Source organism: Bombina bombina, chromosome 1, assembly GCF_027579735.1.
Source record: "Bombina bombina isolate aBomBom1 chromosome 1, aBomBom1.pri, whole genome shotgun sequence".
NCBI lineage: Eukaryota > Metazoa > Chordata > Amphibia > Anura > Bombinatoridae > Bombina > Bombina bombina.
The window spans coordinates 1,285,851,459-1,285,874,846 of NC_069499.1; positions in this window are offsets into that span (position 1 = coordinate 1,285,851,459).

A 23,388-nucleotide genomic window follows, 5' to 3' on the forward strand; every position below is an offset into this window, starting at 1 on the left:
TTTTTCTAGCATTCATGTTACTCTAGAAGACTGCATAAATTAACTGAAAATAAATAAATAAAAGGTATCATCTTTTTAAAATGATGACTAAACATAGTGCAATGATTTCTATTAAGAATATGCCACTGCTTAGTGCCTTTGTTATCACAACAATGAAACAGACTACTTTATATGTCTTTAAAGGGACATGAAACCCAAAAATTTTCTTTCATGATTCAGGCCCTGATAATCGAAAGTGCTACGAGGCTGCAAAATATTCAAAGGGATCCACCACTATGTCGAGTGAGCCTGTTAAAATATTCCAAGCTCCCGACATAGCGGCATCACCAAGAAGCATTTACTATACATGCCATTGGTCGGCAATGCTGGCTATAGACAACACCCAGCATCGCCGACCATATTGGCGATGCATAGTAAAGGAATACCTTGAATAGAACTGCCGTGCCTAAAAACTAATCCTAATACCGCTAAACCCAAGTACCCCACAGTTGCAAACTAATACTACACTAATAAAGATCTAAACCACCAGATACCCACTACAAGTCGCTAACTATTAACCCCTATGCCACAACATACCAACCACAAGTATCTGTTAACCACTATGCCACCATACACCCACCGCAAGTATCTATAACCCCCTATGCTACCACATACCCACCGCAAGTATCTAGCTGTTAACTTCTAGGCCACCAAATACCCACTGCAAGCATTTAACTATTAACCCCCTATTCCAACATATACCCACCACAAGTATCTAACTATTAACCTCTATGCTGACATATACCCACCGCAAGTATCTAACTAATAACCCCTATGCTGCCACATACCCACCACAAGTATCTAACTATTAACCACTATGCCACAATATACCCCAAAGCAAACTTCACTAACTACCCTCTAAACTAAAGCCCCTAGGTTACAATAAAATAAATCAAAGTAAAAAAAATAAAATTAAACCTAAACCACCACATCCCCAACTACTATACCTAACACCTCACTCCCACCTCTAAACAAACTCCCCCTAAATTACAAAAAAATAAACAAAAAAAACAAAAAGTAGTTACAACATTTTAAAAAAAAAGCTAAGTTACAAGATAAACTACAGTACCCAAAATAAAAAATCCAGCATTATACCTAACACTAAACTACACGCCCCATAAAATAAAAAATGCACCCAAAACAAAAAAACTAAAACAAAGTCTAACACTAAAAGAAATGCTGATATTCTTTTGTAGGGCATTGCCCTAAAGTGATCAGCTCTTTTGAAAAGAAAATAATTACAAAACTTCCCATCTATATTACAAGTAACCCCAACCCCAAAATAACAAAATCTTTAAAACTTTAAAAAACCTAGCCTACAAAAGAAAAGTAAAAATAGAAAAAACGATTTCTTAAAAATAAAAAAACCCATCCCAAAAAAACCCTAACTAACCCCAAAAGTAGTACTCATCATTGGGTAATCCAGCTACTCTTAATCCAATGTTGTAACAATCAACTCACTTGTAATTGTAACAACCAAGATATCATGTAAAATTGAGGATGTGTTACAAGAGTTGAGGATGACAGTACACTATATGCTTTTAGTGAACTGTATAACACTTGTTGTTAATTTTGCCGGACAGCTAGCTCCCAGTAACTGGAGTGTCTATTAGTGGGAGTTGACTTTGGCAGGTATTCGTAGCAATGGATATACAGAGATAAACAGTACTGCAGAGGTTAATTATATATCAGGATGCAGTTAGTAGAAAGAGACCAGGGTTAAATGCAAGCAGCTTCAGTTTACAAACAGTAATGCAGAGGTTAATTGTATTTCAGGATGCAGTTAGTAGAGAGAGTTCACGGTTAAATGCAAGCAGCTTCACTATACAAATCTTACACTTGTAGTATGTTTAAGTGTACTTCAGAAGAGAGTTGCACAGTGTGTTTATGAAAGTTTATACAGCACCTGTCCAGAAGTCGCTGAATGAGATTTCCCCTTTAAGCAAACTGCAGCTGCTGTGAGTGCGATGAGTGCAGCACAGAGATCCGGTCCCAATGAGCTTGGTGAGCAGTGTGAACGCTGTGGTCCCTGCGTTTCCTGTTTGCTGAGTGGCGTGTCACGCCAGGTTGTTAGGAATACTCACAAGCAGACCCTGGATGGGGGAGGTGTGGAGTGAAGTCCTGCTGCAGATACGTAATGTCAGCTCCGGCTGAAATAGAGGTATGCTGATAGAAAAGGAAATAAATACACAGTTTAAATCCTGTTATGCTGTAGAAAAGGTAAGGACTGGAACTGTAGCTATTACACTTCAATAAACCAGCAAAGGACCATGGGAGGAAGCAGGTTTATATTGGGTTCAGGTAGGAAGTTAACAAGATGTAAAGGTGGTATATAGTATTTGCTTGACACACTTAAGGTGGAATAGGAGGATCATGACACCCCCCCCCCCCCCCCAAAGATCCATCAAGAAAGGATCAGGGTGCGGGACGATCGGGATGGCGCCTATGAAAGAGAGACACCAGCTGGGGAGCTGAGAGGTTGGCTGCAGGCTCCCAAGAATTTTCAGAGGAATCAAATCCAGCCCAATGGACAAGGTACTGCAGTTGTCCATTGCATCGACGAGAGTCCAAAACCGAATGTACTTCATATTCAGGATCCGGCGTCGGGGACACCAGAGCAGGAAGAGGCAGAAGACGAGAGGTATCACAGGGTTTGATCAATGATATATGAAAAGTCGGGTGGATGCGGTAAGTAGCAGGGAGCTGTAAGGTAACAGTAAGTGGGTTGCGAATGGCTACAATTGGAAAAGGACCAACAAAGAGATTGTTAAACTTCCTGCATGGTGAGGGTATTCTAAGATTTTTTTGTGCTCAACCAAACCATGTCCCCAACCTTGTAATTAGGTTGTGGACGATGCCGTAAATCATAGTAGCGCTTTTGAGAAGCTTGTGCATGCTTGATATTGCTTTGGACCACATTGTATGTTAGTTTAATAGAAATGATGAGATCATTAACCTGAGGACAAGGAGTGTGAGAGGATGATAAGGGATGGAAACGTGGATGGAGTCCTGAGTTGATATAGAAAGGTGAAAATCCGGTAGAAGAGTTAGTAGTATTATTGTATGCGAATTCCGCTTGAGGTATGAAGGAGACCCATGATTCGTGGGTGCTAGAGCAGAAGCATCTTAAGTACTGCTCTAGCCACTGGTTGGTCCTCTCACAGAGACCATTTGACTGAGGGTGGTATGAGGTGGTGAGATGTTGCTGAATGGAAAGAGAGGAACAGAGAAATTTCCAAAACTTTGAGGTGAACTGCGAGCCTCTGTCACTCAATACAGATGTAGGTAATCCGTGAAGGCGCACAACCTCTTTGATAAACAGCTCGGCGGTTTGTTGTGCTGTAGGGAGAGAGTCAGTTGGTATGAAATGAGCCATACGAGAAAATAGATCCACTACGACAAATATGGCATTCTTTCCTTGGGATTTAGGGAGGTCAACGATAAAGTCCATAGAGAGGCTTTTCCATGGGCAATCTGGAATGGGTAGATTTTGTAATAGGCCAATAGGCAATTGGTGTGAAGGCTTAGAGGTCTGACAGGTGGGGCAGGACTTGATATAGGCTTTTACTGAGTGTTTCATGGAGGGCCACCAAAAATGTCTTTGTAGGAGATCCAGTGTCTTTTGTACACCTAAGTGTCCAGCCAGTGTAGAATCATGTGTGAGTTGTAAAGCCTTGTCACGGAGAGAGGGAGGTATATAAAACTTAGAGTTGTTACATAGGATACCATTGTCATCCACAGAGAAAGTGTAGGAACTTGTAGTGGGATCCAATTGTTGTTGGGTTTTGAGCTCTGAAAAATTCTTGGACATGAAACCAATGAAGGATGTTTTAGGGATTATAGTTGTGTAGGAAGGATCAGAGTGGGGCTTATGGTCCTTGCGTGAGAGTGCGTCAGCTTTACCGTTTTTTGAACCGGGGCGGTAGCTTATGGTAAAATTGAACCGGGAGAAGTAGAGGCTCCAACGAAGTTGGTGAGCAGAGAGAGTGCGATTGGTTTGGAGGTATTGGAGATTTTTGTGATCGGTGAGAATAGTTATAGGGTGTTCTGCCCCCTCCAGTAAGTGTCTCCACTGATCAAAGGATGACTTGATGGCTAATAACTCTTTTTCCCCTGTGGGGTAATTCAACTCAGTGGGTGTTAAAAGTCTGGAGAAATAACAAACAGGATGGATCTGTTTGTCAGGAGAGGACCTTTTAGAAAGAACTGAACCGATGGCATATTCGGAAGCGTCAACTTCTAATATGAACTGAGCTTTGCTGTTTGGTAATTGAAGAATAGGTGATGACACAAACAGGGACTTGAGGTCATTGAAGGCTTTTTGAGGCTGGGGGGTCCAGAGGAAAGGTTTTGTTGTCTTAGTGAGATTTGTTAATGGCTTAGTGATAGCTGCGAAATTATGGATAAAGCACCTGTAAAAGTTTGCAAAGCCTAAGAAGCGTTGTACTTCTTTGATAGTGGTTGGTGTAGGCCAAGATGTGATGGCTTTGATTTTATTGTCTTCCATCATAATGGTACTTTGACTGATACGGTAACCTAGGAATGAGACCTCTGTAACATGGAAGAGACATTTCTCTAATTTTACGTAAAGACTATGTGACCTTAGTCTGGACAACACTTGCCTGACATGTATGACATGTTCTGAAAGGGAAGAAGAATAGATTAGAATATCGTCAAGATAGACCACCAGAAAAGTGTCTAAGATGTCCCTAAAGATATCGTTGATAAAATTCTGGAATGTCGCCGGGGCGTTGCACAGACCGAATGACATAACAGTATATTCAAAAAGACCATACCTAGTCCTAAATGCTGTCAGCCACTCGTCCCCGGACCTTATTCTAACAAGGTTGTATGCGCCCCTAAGGTCTAGTTTAGTAAATATAGTAGCGCCACTCAACCTCTCAACCAATTCTGGGATTAGAGGTAGCGGGTACCTGTTCTTTATCGTGCGTTTATTTAATTCACAATAATCTATAATAGGGCGCAAGGACCCGTCCTTGTTTTTTACAAAAAAGATGCCGGCACCGGCAGGGGAAGTGGAGGGACGGATGAAACCTTTTTTTAAATTATCAGTTATGTAGTTTTTTAAATGTTGTAACTCAGGTCTGGATAGGGGATAGATATGGCCGTAGGGAATGGTGGCTCCAGGTAACAGGTCAATGGGGCAATCGTAGGACCTGTGTGGAGGTAATGACTCGGCCTCTTTCTGATCGAAGACATCAGAGAAATCTGAATACTGAGGAGGAATAGAAGGAGCAGAGGTAGAGAGTAAATGAGCAGTTGGAAAACAGGTCTTAGAGCAGTAAGAAGAGGGAAAGGATAGAGTAAGTGTGTCCCAATGCACCGAGGGTTGGTGTAACTGTAACCAGGTAATTACCAGAACTATAGGATAGAGAGGGGATGATATGATTTCAAAGGTAATGGTTTCAGAATGACCAGAGGCAGTAGTAACCAGTAAGGGAATAGTCTGTTGCATGACAGGACCAGATGGTAGATGTGAACCGTCAATAACTTTGAGAGGCAGAGGTGTGCTTTTGAAAGAAGAAGGTATTTTATTAACAGTGACTAAACACAAATCAATAAAGTTGGCACATGCTCCGGTATCTATGATGGCTTCACACTTTATCCTGTGTTGTTCCCACTGCAAGGATAAGGGTAATGTTAGATAGGCAGTGGCAATATTTTTTGTGTTTAGGCAATGGTTGAAATGGTGTACCTTACCTATCTTCTGTTTGAATAGGAGTGGACACTCCTTAACAACATTGTCTGCTGATGCGCAATACATGCACAAATTTAATGTACGGCGTCTCAATTTCTCTTGTGGAGAGAGGGGTCCACGTAGAAAACTAATGTACATAGGTTGCTCAGGTGGTGAAGTAGATGGCGTCTGTAAAACCCTGCACTGAGGGGGGTTAGAGGGGCTTTTTTCTTGCCTCCTCTCCCTAAGTCTACGGTCAATAGTAGTGGTAAGGATGTACAGTTCTTCCAGGCGGTCTGGAATACCTACTCTGGCGAGTTCATCCTTAATGTCTTCGGATAAACCAAGGCGATACTGGTTTTTCAGAGAAACATCATTCCAGAGGGAATCTCTGGCCCATATCCTAAAACGAGTGATATACTCTTCAACTGGGGCTTTAAGCTGTTTTAAACCTCTGAGTTTGCCCTCAGCTGTAATCTGGCGGTAGGGATCATCATAAAGAGAGGAGAGGGCTTTAAGGAAGCAGTCCAGGGAATTCAGTATTGGGTCTTGTGACTCATAGAAAGAGTCAGTCCAGACCCTTGGCTCTCCCCTAAGGTATGATAGGATGGTTAGTACTTTGGCCCTGTCAGTGGGGTAGGTCCTAGGGCGTAAATCGAAAAGTAATAAGCATGCATTACGAAATTGACGAAAAGTGGAGCGGTCCCCTGAGAACTTTTCGGGGTATGAAACCTGGGGTTCAGCATGATGGTCATTTCCAGAATTTCTATTTGATAGCACTTCCCTTAAGCAGGCTTTAAGGCTTTGATTTTCCACCTGCAAATCCCTGAAAGCCCGGGTTAGGTTATACAGCCTTTGATTTAGGCTGTGTAGCTGGGGAGTAACGTCAGTGGGCTCCATGGCTACTATATAGGGCTGGTTTATTATGTAACAATCAACTCACTTGTAATTGTAACAACCAAGATATCATGTAAAATTGAGGATGTGTTACAAGAGTTGAGGATGACAGTACACTATATGCTTTTAGTGAACTGTATAACACGTGTTGTTAATTTTGCCGGACAGCTAGCTCCCAGTAACTGGAGTGTCTATTAGTGGGAGTTGACTTTGGCAGGTATTCGTAGCAATGGATATACAGAGATAAACAGTACTGCAGAGGTTAATTATATATCAGGATGTAGTTAGTAGAAAGAGACCAGGGTTAAATGCAAGCAGCTTCAGTTTACAAACAGTAATGCAGAGGTTAATTGTATTTCAGGATGCAGTTAGTAGAGAGAGTTCACAGTTAAATGCAAGCAGCTTCACTATACAAATCTTACACTTGTAGTATGTTTAAGTGTACTTCAGAAGAGAGTTGCACAGTGTGTTTATGAAAGTTTATACAGCACCTGTCCAGAAGTCGCTGAATGAGATTTCCCCTTTAAGCAAACTGCAGCTGCTGTGAGTGCGATGAGTGCAGCACAGAGATCCGGTCCCAATGAGCTTGGTGAGCAGTGTGAACGCTGTGGTCCCTGTGTTTCCTGTTTGCTGAGTGGCGTGTCACGCCAGGTTGTTAGGAATACTCACAAGCAGACCCTGGATGGGGGAGGTGTGGAGTGAAGTCCTGCTGCAGATACGTAATGTCAGCTCCGGCTGAAATAGAGGTATGCTGATAGAAAAGGAAATAAATACACAGTTTAAATCCTGTTATGCTGTAGAAAAGGTAAGGACTGGAACTGTAGCTATTACACTTCAATAAACCAGCAAAGGACCATGGGAGGAAGCAGGTTTATATTGGGTTCAGGTAGGAAGTTAACAAGATGTAAAGGTGGTATATAGTATTTGCTTGACACATTTAAGGTGGAATAGGAGGATCATGACAAATGTTGAGCTCTCTTCATCCTGGTTCCTTGCTCCAGGGGCCCATCTTCACGGAGGTGGACTTCGGCTGCCTCTTCTGCCATCTACGCTCCACAATATTCTGTTCCTTGGCTCTCTTTTGTGAGCCCTCCTCTTCATGCGGTTGCCGTACACTGAAATCCCGGGAGCGCGGAACCTCAATATTTAGGGTTGCCACTTAATTCCGATTGGCTGATCTTAAATCAGTCAATCACGATTGGCTGATTTAAATCAACCTGGAGCCTGGTTGAAGATGGTCCTGGTATGGAAGAAGATTGCGAAGCAGAGGCAGTGGAAGAGGCCACCGAAGTCTACCTCTGCTGTTGTGATGATGGACCCCGGGCGCCTGGATGAAGAGGGCCCAAGCGGGGAAGAAGATTGTGAAGCGGAGGCGGCGGGAGAGGCTGACAAAGTCCTCCTCTGCCATTGTAAAGATGGCCCCCTGCCCCAGGAACCAGGATGAAGAGGGCCCAACGTCGGATCAAGATGAGCCAGATTACTCAACGGTGAGTACAACTTTTGGGATTAGTTAGGGCTTTTTTGGGGTGGATTTTTTTATTTTTAAGAAAAGGGTTTAGTTTTTTTTTACTTTTATTTTCTAGCCTAGATTTTTTTTAGTTCGATTTTGTTATTTTGGGGGTGTGGGTTACTTGTAATGTAGATGGGGGATTTTGTATTTTTTTTGTTTTGCAAAAAAGATGATCACTTTAGAGCAATGCCCAATAAAAGGCTACTGTAATTTTTTAGGGTTTATGGATTTTTAGGGTTTGTTAGGTTTTAGTTTTGTTTTATTTTGGGTGGGAGTTTTTATTTTATGGGTCTTGTAGTTTATTATTAGGTATAATGCTGGGTTTTTTATTTTGTATTCTGTGTTTTTTTTTTTTGTAACTTGAGTTCTGAGTTTCAAGAGGCCCTCTGACAGTCGGCCACTGGTGTTTTATCGCATCTCTGTGACACATTATTTAAACATTGATTATAACTTTACTGATATTGCTTCATAGTTATAATGGGGAGGTATATTATTTACAGGATAGTTTATCATAGTGATTTATTTTTCAACAGTAGGCAGTTAGCTGAGTGTTCCAGGGGAGTGTAGTTTAGACATTACATCAGTGTAGGCAGTATTAGGGACTTAGTTGGGCATTCTAGGGGTGTGTAGGTTAGGCGTGAAGTAGGTGTAGGCGGTCATGGGGAGTTAGCTAGGCAGTGCAAGTGAAGTGTAGGTTAGCTGTGATGTAGGTGTAGGCAGTTGGTGGGAGGTAGCAAGGTGGAGCTGGGGGAGTGTAGGCTAGGAGAGACGCAGTTATAGGCGTTCAGGGGGAGTTATCAGGGCGTGCTAGTTGGAGGAGCCTGCACTTAGCTTCGACAGAAGATCAATATGTTCGTAGCAGCTAAGTGCCGGTTGTGAAGAGGGTAGAGGCCAAGTTTTTCTCATTGGCTATCAGCTGTCGAGACTACATCACCTGAGCTAGTTAGTGTAGGTGTAGTAAAACTAAAGCCCATATGGAAATTTTTGAAGTGTGCCTTCACAGAAAATAATTTTAGTTTCAGTGAACACAAGGCCCACTTGAATTAGGGAGCCCCCCGGCCAAAGAAAAATGTTGACGAGCAGCGATGTCGGAAATGTGGGTGGTGATGTCACACTCCCATGGACATCTATGGGAGAGACATCACCGCTCACCAGCATTGCTTGGACATGCTCCTTTTCTTTGAATATCTCGACAGACTGTCAGACTGTGAGGCCGACGAGGCCAGTGAAGCAGTTTTCCGAAGGTTTGTTGATGCTTTTAATATCAGGGCCTCAGACAGCATACAATTTTAAAAAGTTTCCAATTTACTTCAATTATCAAATTTGCTTCATTCTTCTGTTATGCTTTGTTGAAGTGATATACGGATAGGTATTGTGCACATGTCTGGAACACTACACAACAGAAAATTGTGCTGCCATTTAGTGCTTTTGCTAATGTATAACATTTTTGCTAAACTAATGCCATATAGTGCTTTTCAAAAAAGGATTACAAGAAAATGAAGAAAATGTGATAATAGAAGCAAATTGGAAAGTTGTTTAAACTGTATGTTCTATCTGAATCATGAAAAAAGAATTTTGGGTTTTATGTCCCTTTAATGTGAACCACTCTACCATTGCTTGAACTAGTTGTCCACTTTCTTCTAAACATGAACCATAAAATGTATTTTGGAAATCTGCTAGCCCTTTCTTACTGCTGCCTGGATTTGAACCTATTCAGTATAGGCAAAAACAAACAAGTTCACATGTAAAGAAAATAAACCCTCTGCACCAGCGGCCTCCTTTGTAAGCGGCCCAGTACTGAAACAGTTAAGGTGACCGCACCCTACAATTAGCAAACACTGCACAATGTAGACCGCAAGGTGTGGTTCTCTTAACTGTTTTACTGCTGGGCCGCACATAAAACTGGCCTTAGTGGGAATACTTCTCTGCACCCTTCAATGTCCACACAATCCAGTTGGTGATTCCACACAGAAGGCTCTATTATAAAAAGTACAACATTTATTAGAAATAAATCAAAACATGTAAGTCAGGCCACTATAAAACATGGCCAAAAGTATCTTTATCCACACTTGCATACTACTGAGAGCTAACCCCTTTCCTCTTATGTAAAAACAAATATAGAGGCCGACAATCCTTTTAAAGCCTAAGGGAATTTTTGTAGCTAGTTATTTGATATGTTTTCTAAAGGATTGTGATCAGCTCAATAACTGACAAACACAATTTATTAATTAATATAATTGACACAACTTGATAAAATTCTGTACTAGAATCTACAGTATGTTGTTGAGGGAAAACTGTTTCATTTTTAAAAAGAATGAGTTTAAACACACACATGCTTTGAGTTCATTTAAACTATAAAAGAGCCCTGTCTTTATATATATATATATATATATATATATATATATATATATATATATATATATATATATATAAAACCAAAGGTATTGAACTAGGCTCATTTTTGTATTTTTCATGCCATCGTTTTACCACCAAATGCGTGCATATTAAAAAATCGTTTACTTTTTCACAAATTTTGGGTTTTTCACTAAAATTATTTACATATTATGTGCAGTCATGACACAAATGGTTGTAAAAGCTTCTCTGGGATCCCCTTTCTTCAGCAACGGCAGAAATGCATGGCTTTGCTATTACTTTTTGCTAACCTAAAGGCATTGAAGGGGTAAATTAGCTAGCTGGAAAGGGTAATAGTATTCTACTGTAAGGATGCAAATAAAAAGTACATAACAGGAGTGCTAACAGATTCAGGTGTAGAGTATTTAATAACAAGTAAAAGCTCAGACAAATGGCTACCTACAAGGTAAATAAAATAAATGTGAAAAGTTAAAAATTTACAAAAGTCCTCCGGTTCTAGTGGTACCTGGGTCCCAAGCTTGTCCCTCCTGCCATACGACCCGCCATGCCGTACACTGAAACAATGGTCTACCCGAAAGGAAATCCCTGCTGCAGAAATCAGTGAGAACGTGTTTCTTCTGTGTACAACCAGACTTTGTCAAGAGTTCTTTGCGTATAAAGCCCCAACTAGTTCTTTAAAATAGGCCAATCTGTCATTGCTGCATGTATATCGTCCAATCTGTGTGGTTTCAATGCCCATCTAGGGGGTGGAAAGTTCAATCTCAAACACTTGAGAATTAAAAACATATTAAAAACAAAAAACACTTTATTCAAAAAATACTATTTTGGGTAAAAAATACTCCTTGGGGCTGAATTATCAAGCTCCGAACGGAGCTTGATGCCCGTTTCCGCGCGAGCCTTCAGGCTCGCTCCATAACTTGTCCGCCTGCTCTGAGGCTGCGGACATCAATCCGCTCAATCCTATACGATCAGGCTGATTGGCCGCAAATCTGCAGGGGGCGGCATTGCACAAGCAGTTCACAAGAACTGCATGTGCAATGATAAATGCTGACAGCGTATGCTGTCGGCTTTTATCTATGTGCGGCGGACATGGTACGCTACATCATATCATGTCTGTCCGCACTTTAATAAATCAGCCCTCTTGTTAAAATGAAAATATTTACAATACTAAGTAGTGTAAGGATTACCCTCCCACCTCCCTTACCACCCTATCTTTCCCTTTTAAGCAGCTCTTCCCCCCTACTGGTTAATTCTGGGGGGCAGGGAAAGACCAATTTCCTTTAAGGTTTTCATTTAAGATAAAGAGGCTGTTTCTAAATGGGTATATGACCTTTTCCCTGACTGCCTCTGGTAGATATAAAAGATAGGTCCCCCATTTAAATATGAAACGTTTTATTCGTTTTTCTGGATCACCCTTCACATCTGCCTGCTCGATTAGCATTTGCGTGTGTATGTTTCTGAGAAGCTTTTGGAGAGAAGGGGTTTTATCACTAGCCCAACCCTCTAGAATCACTTGTTTCGCCAAAACTATGATTGTGGATACTAAGCTGTCAAAAGAGGGTGGGTTGTCATTAAAGGTTAGGAAAATAATACGTTGAGCTGAGAGAACTATTTGAGTCTTTGTTGCTTTCGTGAGCCAGTATGAGATCTTGAACCAATAGCTCTTTAGCTTGGGGCAATTCCATAGCAAATGCAGCCAGTCTGGTGAAGCCAAGCTGCACTTGGGGCAAGTATCTCTAGCTCCAGGAACCCATCTAGAACGTAGGTGCGGGGTTATGTAGGCCTGATGTATGAATTTTAAGTGTGACTCCCTCAACTTAGCAGAAATGGTGACTGTCTGTATTTTTCTCAGACTTGCGTGAATAAGCTCTTCATTAACTAATAAGTCATTAAATCCATCCCATTTTGATATAAGCCCACACATAGTTGAGTCTTCAAAACATTTTAGGATTAAATTGTATGTGTGTGTAATTTTATATGAACCCTGCCTTGCTAGCGCACATAGATTATCAACCTTGGGGAGACGCCCCTCTGTTTTTAATTTAGTTATATAATGTCTGCACTGAAAATATGCGAAGCCATGGGAGTTTGGGAGACCAAACACCTCCCTTAATTCCTGAAAAGGGATAATTTCCAAAGTCAAAGGGTTGATAAGCTGTTTAATCGTAGTAAGCTTTTGATTGCGCCATTCCTGAAATGCCTTTGTAGTGTATCCAGGAAGGAAATTTAGGTTACCCTGGATTGGTAAGTGCTTACTCACTGATTTGTCTACCCCCCACAACCTGCACAACTTGGCCCAAGCCCTAAGCGGATCCCTATATAATATATGAGACTGTATGTGTGAGGGTAGTGAAATTAAGTTTGCATGGGGCAAGAAAGCCAAGCTTAATGGTTTAACCAAATTATCTTCTAGGGCGAGGACAGTGAATCGATTGTTACCAACAAGCCAATCCAGTATAAGTTTAGTCAAAGTGGCCCAGTTATACCATGAAATGTTCGGGAGACGGGGTCCTCCCCTTTCCAGGGGCATAGCTAGGTAGTTTTGCCCTATCCTATGTTTCTTACCTCTCCAGATAAACTGCCCTAGAGTGGATTGTAGTGATTTGGTGTCTTGTTGGGTATAAATTGTATTTATTAATGAAAAACATTTTTCTGTATCGGTCCCCCTCACCCTTCTCCCCTCCCCCTCCAAGTGCTCATGTTTAGGGCCACTCTTCCCCTGTCATTGTGGCATCACTTCCTCTCCTTTATATTCTGTAGCGTTGGGAACCCTCCACTTTCTCTCTTTCCTCCCCATCTGGCAATGGGCCACCCACCAACCTCGCTCCTTCCCTCCCACACCACTCATGGCACCACCGTAACAGATACAGACAGTGACACTGTCTGTGTCACCATCTGTATTGGCGATCTGGCTTCATATGGTAAAGAGAGCACAATCAATGCCCCCAGCTGCAGTCTCCACTGTCGAAGCTGACAGCGGGGACTAAAGCATGGACCTTTGTGTTTAACATAGGTACTTAACATAGGTACTTCATCGACACATGACAGTACTCTGGGTGCCTGTTTTATGAGTTGAAAGTAAACTGTTTTTGTTTGCGCCCTACTCACGCGCAAACCCTTTCACATATTCTCATGCGAGCTAAAACGACTACGAAAAAAATAATAATCTGGGGGGGCGGAGCCAACTGCCGAAGCTACAGGACATGCTATCTTAGAGCTCCTAAAATTTGATCTTAAAAAAGCTATTCTATGGCGACCTAAGAACCTACATTTCTATATACTGGGTAAATATCACATCCTAGGACACAGACTGTGAAGTTTGGGATTAAAAGGACATGTTATTGGCGCAATACCAGTGAAGAGGCCTACTAGCAAGCTGAGATCACGGCTAAGCTTCCACCGCCATAACTAAAAATACCTACGCAGCATCTAGGTGGACCAAGAACTTCCTCTGGCATATTACTTTATAACGTGCAAATGGAGCAACAAATTATTGCGGCTTTACATGCTTTAATGTACTCCTTAGACTATCACCACCAAGATCTAGTTGCTGAATTGAGAGCTACGACGACCCCATTTCAACATACTGCTCTGATAAGAGAAGCCGTAGGGGAGTCTGCCCGGCCAGAAACAAACTTTCCACAATGCAATATGGCTATACCCCAGGATATGGTGGATCAGCTTACAGCAAGCAAAGCAGAACCTGGCCCGCAGATAACACAACAGCTGGAAGCAACACCACAAGACAGTACTTTGCAGTTATTCCCGGTCTTCGCAGAGGAGGTGCAACAGACCGCAACATGTCGTGAGATTCCACAGATACAACGGCCCAGATTGATTAAAAAATGAAGTCTGTATCAAATAGTATATACCTACTTTAGTGCCTCTGGAGGTCCATCTGCGGATGCAGGAGCCAAGTCAGGTGAGACGGCTGAACCGGGGGCTGAGCAGAGGTCAGAACAAATGAAGGCTGTGCACAGAGGGCCCAAAGCAGATCTAATCCTTACACCAAGCGTCTCAACTCATCTACACTGAGATCAGGCTATCTCACTAACCACTTGCCTAGCAGCGCTGACCTGCTCGCACAACTGCCGGGTCCATCTGTTGATCTCCTCGTAAGTCTGCTGGATCAGCATACGCAGCGAAGATTCTTTTTTTCATTGCCTCCCAGACTAGATCAACACCGTAGAAGAGGTGTTGGTTAAAGCTCACAACTCAGGCAGTCTCTCACAGGACAGTACATGCTTCTAAGTAGTCAGCAACCGTAACGGACATGGATCAATTAACTTCTCACCTTAAAGTGGATATGGACAAATAACTTATGATACGCTAAAATTGTGGAATGCCCCGGCTAGCTTCAGTTGATTTTTGCCACACATATAAACATTTAAGCTTCATTGTATTTACTTCTTTAGAGTTTTCCTAGATATGAGAGGTCTTAATATTAATATATGTGTGTCTCCACATATGATAGCACATAAAGAATATTATTAGGCAACCTTTTATAATATCACAAGGTTAGATATAATGTTGATGTGTTATGTTTGTGGCGGCATTGGGCTCTAGCTTATTGTGTAATGCAGGGATATGTCTGTGGTCACAATGTATAATCCTTCTATCCACTAATATGATACTACCTGAATTAACACTTCCAAATTTCACGTTAGTTTATAGATTAGCTGAGGTAAGTGTACATCTACTAAACAGTCAGAGGCAAATGACAGGAACAGTTGACATGCACTTTGCAAGTCATATGCTTGCTATGTATATTTCATGTATTAGTTGCAATAGCAGAATTAATGCTCTGTATATATGTACGTGCCTATATGTTTACTAATTGCTATACATTTTTACTTATTTCCTATATGAGTCTCTCCTCTTAAAGTAGCTCTAGGATTACATATTAGACTTGATTATGACAATGTTTTATGCTTTTGTTTTTTTCTGGCTGTGATATTCATGCATATACCTCCAGGTGTCCCTTATCTAACTATATTGAAGATGGTGCCAGCTGCCGTGTCAGCGTCCCATATAGTATTATATTGAATAGCATAGCCATGGAATAGAAACCTATTATCTCTTTCATTTTTACAGTATTCATTTAGCTCACTACTCTCATATGTATCTTTAAAAACTTAGGCTGCTAAACCAACAGATCATTAATAGGACTTTGCATATGCTTCTTAATAAGAGCCGACTGATCTATATTATATCGTCACACTGCTTGAATGGTTCTTATGTTTTATTAATGATTTTAGCTAGTGAACACCATTGATAAGTATCTATAATGTATTATCTCTTAAGTATATATTCACAATCCCAAGTCACGAAGTAATGTATGAGATACATGGGCATGTGCTTATAATTATGGAGATAGGTACATAATGCTTTTTCATAGGCCTGTATAATATTAGACAGGATATTGCAGAGCTATATTTTTACTAAAGATGTTTGCCCTAACACCAACACAACACTCCTACATGGATAACATTGGTTTTGAGCACCTTGCTAACTGGGCCACAATCCTGTAATAGACAGGCACTTAAGTATCACCAAGGTAGATTTTTTGCCAATGGTGTTATGACAGGTATATCAACTTATTAACTAGAATTTATTTTGTTAACTGTATTATGGTTAAAGTATTACCTACATTTGTTATAAGCGCTTAATCTACATGCATAACGCTTTCTGAAACTATGCAATGCTATTGTTCCTTATTTTTATTGCACCATCTGTTTGAATTTATAGGCATAGTTTATTAACTATTTAAAGACAAATTGATTGTCTAATGTTATTCTCCTATTAACTGAGCTATATCAGAGACCGCATCGCTACAATTATAGACTAGACATTTGTATGCCCTAGCATACACTCTCACTCTGTCACACATAAACAATTAGACATCAGCCCCCAAGATGGCAATTGATGTATAGTCTTTACTGACATCGTTTTAACATTCTTAGAGGACCTACTATATCTTTTAAGACATCCGTATAGACAGATATATATAAGTGTTTACACATATGGCTCCGCCCCTCCAACTCCCCCTCATTTTAAGAGCGGTACTTACCCGCTGAAATTCCTCCCCCCCATAACGTATACTCAATCCTTTTCTTTTTGCAGCTCATAAAGAGCTATTCATCTGACCACCAGTTATCTGCTATATCGATAGGTCACTAAAAATGAGTCTTTAATAGGTCAGCCACTTACGCTAATACATTATAAAATCGAGGTTCCATCTGCCTATCTATGTTGAATTTTATAATTGTTGAAATATGTTGTTCAATTGTATTTGTATCCTTTTCTGTTATCAAAAGGCGATCTATGTTTTATGTTTATTGCACAAAACCTCAATAAAAAATATTTAAAAAAAAAAATAAAAATCTAAAATAACAAAAAATAATAAACACTAAATTATGAAAAATAAAAAACACTAAGCTTACAAAAAATAATAAACGAAATTATCAAAAATAAAAACAATTACGCCTAATCTAATAGCCCTATAAAAATTAAAAAGCCCCCCAAAATAAAACCACTCCCTAGTCTACAATAAACTACCAATAGCCCTTAAAAGGTTGCCCTAAGTTAAACAGCTCTTTTACCTGTAAAAAAATACAAAGTCCCTGCAACAGTAAAACCCACCACCCAACAAGCCCCCCAAAATAAAAAAACCTAACTCTAAAAAAAATCTTAAAAGGGCATTCAGCTCTTTTTCATTGCCCTTAAAAGGACTTTCAGCTCTTTTTAAAAAAGCCCAAAGCCCTAATCTAAAAAAAAACCTACCCAAAAAAAACCCAAAAAAATAACCTAACACTAACTTTAGAATATCTATTTATGGTTCCTGAAGTGCGATCATCCATCTCCATCCAGGTGGCGATATATTCATCCATCCCGGGGGCGTCTTCTTTCTTCATCCCAGCAGCACGGAGTGGAGCCATCCAGAAAGCCGAAGAAATCCTGCGCAAAGCGTCCTCTTCATACGGTCACCGCCGTACACTGAAGTTGAATGCAAGGTAGCAGTTTCAAAAAGGCGTACCTTGCATTCCTATTGGCTGATTTGATTCTTTAAATTTAAATCAGCCAATAAAACTATTAACCCCATAAACCGCCAGCCCCCCACATCGCAAAACACTAAATTAAACTATTAACCCCTAACACCCTTAAAGTTAGGGGGTGTTAGGTTTAAGGGTTGATAGTTTAATTTAGTGTTTTGCGATGTGGGGGGCCAGCGGTTTATGGGTTAATAGTTTTATATAGTGGCGGCGATGTGGGAGGCCGGAGGTTTAGGGGTTAATAGGTTTATTTAGTGGCGGCGATGTGGGAGGCCGGAGGTTTAGGAGTTAATAACTTTATTATAGTGGCGGCGATGTCGGGGAGTGGTGGATTAGGGGTTAATAGCTTTAGCATAGTGGCAGCGATGTCGGGGAGTGGCGGAATAGGGGTTAATAACTTTATTATAGTGGCGGCGATGTCCAGGAGCGGGGGAATAGGGGTTAATAGTTTTATTAGTGTCGGCAATGTCAGGAGCGGCAGATTAGGGGTTAATAACTTTATTTAGGTGTCGGCGATGTTGGGAGCGGCGGATTAGGGGTGTTTAGACTTGGGGTTTATGTTAGGGTGTTAGGTTTAAACGCAACTTTTTTTTCCCATAGACATCAATGGGGTTGCGTTAGCGTTTTCATTCCAGACTTCAGGTGTTAGTTTTTTTTCTAACACTCTCTCCCCATTGATGTCTATGGGGGAAATCGTGCACGAGCAAGTCAAAGTAACCCTTGGATTTTGTGCGGTATGGAGCTTAACACCACCATATCGCACGCACAAGGAGGCTTTTTAGTAACTCGTAATGGCAGCGCTATGGAGAGTGAAATAACGCAACATTTTTGGCGTTAGTTTCGCACCATTTAGCACAAAACTCGTAATCTACCCGTATGTTTTAAAATCCATTGAAAACAATATGTAAAATAAAGTCACTGAAAAGATCAAATATAAACCATGACGCAAAGCAATTTCACAACACCGCACAATAAATAAATGAATTGCTCCAAAAATGGTGATATATTATAATGGCATGGTGGGTGCTTTAACCCATTACTTTAGTCCATTATATTGTTGTTGTTTTTTTAAATAAAGAATTAGTAAACTTTTTGTTCTAAGAAATGTGTACCTTTATATTTGAAAGTGCATATATTGATTACAAAAACTGATAGACACAAGGCAATTTGCAGCATATTTTCCTTCCTTTTGAGTATACAGTTATTGTATTCCTTTGAGAAAAACACAAGAACATTTAAGTCAATGATTTTCCCATTCAAAATCAGTAAGTCAAAATGTCTTTATTAGCAAAGTACCTGTAGACTATTGAAACATTCAAACTTCTATTAGACTCCTATTGATTATAAAATATTTTACTATTTAAATATAGGAAAAAATATTTATGGATAGTAGAAAACCAACCACTTTTTTTTTATTTTGTAATATGAAAAGATTGTTGAGTGCACAATTAAAATATGTTATTGTATGTAGATAGGGCTATTGTATTCATTTTATATTAAGCAACCAAGGCTGGTTTAACATTCAGGGGGTCTCTAGACACAGTTCTTTTAAGATCCTTAATCCCATTTAGTATGTCTCAATTTTTCCCAGTTAATTAAACACATAACTAGAACTACTTAAAAGGAAGCCATAAAACCACCAATGTGCCCTCTAATTTTCTACACCAATCAGCTATGTGCTCAGCACCCGCAATAAGGAATTCAGTTGAATCTGATTTTAGTGAGGCAATTTTGTCTCTATTTTTTTTTGTGGCTGCTCTTTCTCATTGCAGATATATTCATGAGTAGCTGCATTTAATATTCACTGTGAGTTATTGATTTACATTATTGATGCATTTGAATAAAGTTTCATAATTAGCAATATAATTAAGCATGTCAAATTTATATTGTAGAAGTATTTATTTGGGGTAATTTTAGCACATTCAGTAAAAAGGTCTAGTTATAAAGTAGTATGAGCTTGCACGTTCATAAAAAGATAGATAGACAGACAGACAGCTAGATAGATAGATAAATAGATAGGTAGATAGATAGATAGATAAACAGACATACAGATAGATGGGCCTACAGTTCACAGATACATGCAATGTACACTAACCTTTTCTTACCTCAGTTCCTCTCCTCCATTTGTCATTCCCTTGAACCTTCCCTTAGCATATAAGCCACAAGCACAACTATACTGTAGATCATCTTCATGAGATCTGATTTATAACAGTTCAACTCTTGGCAGGGTCCTCTACCCCTTTGACTCCTATAAATGCTACCTTTGCATATTATACCTATGTTTATAGTGCTGTGGAATCTGACAGTCAGATGAATGGACAAAGAAACAGGTAGGCAGACAGCCAGGTGATTACATATAGATTTGTATGAACTAGGGTGTCCAGGGGGTCATATGCGAGCGGACATGATAAGATGTAGCGTATCATATCCGCTGCTCATCGATAAATGCCGACAGCATACGCTGTCGGTATTTATCATTGCACCAGCAGTTGTGAACTGCCGGTGCAATACCGCCCCCTGCAGATTTGCGGCCAATCGGCCGCTAGCAGGGGGTGTCAATCGTATCCGATCGGGTTGATTTCTGTCTGCCGCCTCAGAGCAGGCGGACAGGTTATGGAGTAGCGGTCTTTAGACCGCTGCTTCATAACTTCTGTTTCCGGCGAGCCTTCACGGGGCATCAAGCTCCGTATGGAGCTTGATAAATTGACCCCCAGTACTCAACCCAGACGGTCCCGTATTTTAGTAGGCTGTCCAGTCAAATCTTCACAAAAACACTTTATTGTCCCCTTTTTCTTTAAGTGTCTAAGAGTTAGCTAAATGTCAATGGCCTCCTATGCCTTAATCCATTACAAATATGGAGCAGAAAAAAGTGGGAGGCAGTCAAGGGGTTCAAATCACTCCTGTTTACCTGTGTTACTGTCAACCAAAAATATAAAATGGCTGCTCTATTGTGAATAATTTGCATGGTGGGATCAAGAGTGGGGGCTAAGGTAAAGCTTTGGAGGGCTTTGTATAACACTATCTACCATCGTGCCCAGTCACCCACAGATTGTGCAGTATTTTTGGGAGGGCCGCTGGCAGCCCTTGTATGGACACCTGTATGTTTGTTTTCTCTCCCTTTATTCAATAACTACACACTGATTGTCAGTATACTTAGTATAGGCTATTACTGCCATCATCTCCATTCTAGACTGTAATAAAATAACATAATATGAAAATATGCTCTTTTGTTTGTCATTTGCATTCAGTTATCATCTTTATGTCTGAAATCTGTAGGCCAACTGGGTATTTTTTCCCCTGACTGTGCTAACTACATGTAATGATTTCCAAATTGCTTAGAAATGATACTGTATAAAATACTGTATAAATTATTTTGTGTGGTTTATGCTACAGAACTAGAGTGCTCATAAAAACATTTATTGTGTGTTGTATTGATATCATAAATGAACAGAATTAGTCAAAATAATAGAGTAAGAATAAATGAAGTTTAATGTTAATCTTCAAAAAAAATATATGAAATAGCTCAGTATAATCTACAACTCCCCAACTAACGAGAGAATAAAAATAATTAGTACCTTTCAAATATCTTTCAATATTTAAACCCATTTTATTAGCGAGCTGCAACAAAAGCACATTATGCTTTATGACTAATCTCTATTATAAGGAATTACAAACATAATTCTTATTTTCCCTTTTTAAAATTATCATGGTATAATAGTGAGCCGAACATTTGATATTAGCTTAACAGTTCATTATTCTCTTGCCTGCCAGTGCTAATTAACCCCCTGCTGATGAAGTGTTTTGCAGTGTTTTACCTCAAGCTTTTCCTGTGTGAATTAAGTTTTAACCCTGAAGGTACAAATTAAGAGAAACCAAGATAGAGAATATTGCAAAGCTGACTTCATGCGTATCTTTTATTATGTTCACGCTTTATTACTTTCAATATAGAGCTAAAAATTTACCTCATTTCCATAATTCAGCCAGAGTTTTTAGCAGTGCACTTTGGGTAATGTTGACATAATTGTTATGGTCTGTATGGCCTTTGGGTTTCAGAATTCCTGACAAATTTCTTTGGTCACTTTAAAGTACCTGTGCACTGTTGCTGTTCTGCACTAAATTAAAAAAATCACTTTATAATTTATCTTACAGGGGAAATACTGGGTCAATTTCTTTGTTGTAACTGTGAGTTTAGATTCAGATTTGCAAAGCTCAGCAATAATTGTAGGGGATGCCATGCAACCCCACTCTTTACCCCCAATAAGGGTCTCTGGGTCTGTGTGCTACTCCCCAACTGTGATCATCCATCTCACTATAGTGATGTTCTCCCTCCACTGTTGTTATTTCATTAGGTCTTTGGCATTGTTATTATTAGTGGCCTCTCTAGATTTGACTGTGTCCCCCATATATGATTCCAGGAAATTTCAATAATAACCACCAGTTCTCAAAAATGTCTAGATCTGTAAATTAGCATGGCAGTCACTGGTTTTCCTGCTATATTTAGAGGAAGTTACTATCCATAGAAGTATTGATAGGGAGAAAAATATATTAGGTACATCTATAGGGGCCTATTTATTAAAGGTCTTGCGGACCTGATCCGACAGTGCGGATCAGGTCCGCAAGACCTCGCTGAATGCGGAGAGCAATACACTCTCCGCAATTTAACATTGTACCAGCAACTCACAAGAGCTGCTGGTGCAACGCCGCCCCCTGCTGACTCGCGGCCAATCGGCTGCCAGCAGGGAGGTGTCAATCAACCCAATCGTACTCGATCGGGTTGATTTCCGGCGATTCCTGTCCGCCTCATTAGAGCAGGTGGACAGGGTTATGGAGCAGCATTCTTTAGACCGCTGCTTTATAACTGCTGTTTCTGGTGAGTCTGAAGACTCGCCAGAAACACGGGCCCACAAGCTCCATTCGGAGCTTGATAAATGGGCCCCATAGTGTCCATTCCACTACACAATTTAAAATCTCAGACAGAACTAATACTCAGTGCAATTTTCATATATACTTGAAATAACTAAATTCTTATTTTGTCCATGCCTGTTTAGCTGAAAAAGTTATTCAGCAAACATAATACTATAATAAAACACTTTATGGCAAACCTGTTGATACAATCAAACTATTTAGATTTGAGTGTACATAATACATTCTTTATCATTCATATTAGAGATATGGTAATAAATATAGGCACTTGCTAAGGAGGTATTGACTCACACTAGACAACTAATTCAACCATTCATTGCTCATTGTTTAACAATTTGTGTGCTCCAAATTTCATTGCTTAGTACAGTTTATTAGAAGTCAAATTGGGGGATTTACAATCCCTCGTCCCGAGGAAATGGAAGAGTGTTGAAGCCCCCACATTCGGGGAGTGGACCACTCAAGTTGAGAGATATCTATCGCTTGAGAGATACAGATTCTTGAGAGACGATAAGATAGAAATTCATGAATATATGTTAGATCGCTAGAAACAGGCTTCTGAGGCCCCGGGGGCAAACACATAGAGACGCCTCTGATTGTCTGCTACTATGTATCCACCGCCATGCGGTGGCTAACTGGGACACCCTTCCCAACCCCCTCCCCCCCATCCAACCCCCCCCCTTCCCACGTCTTTTTTTTTTTTTTCTCCTCCCTCTACTCTTTTTTCTCTTTCTCTCTTTGAGTTCCCTTGTGGTTGATATGGGTACTCTTATCTCGTCTATTTGTTTAATGTGCACTTCTTTAAGATGCATGCACGAGTAAGAAAATGGAACTGTTTTTGCCCTACTTGTCACTTTCATATTATTTAAGGACTTTGAAGACTTTATGGCTATATTGTA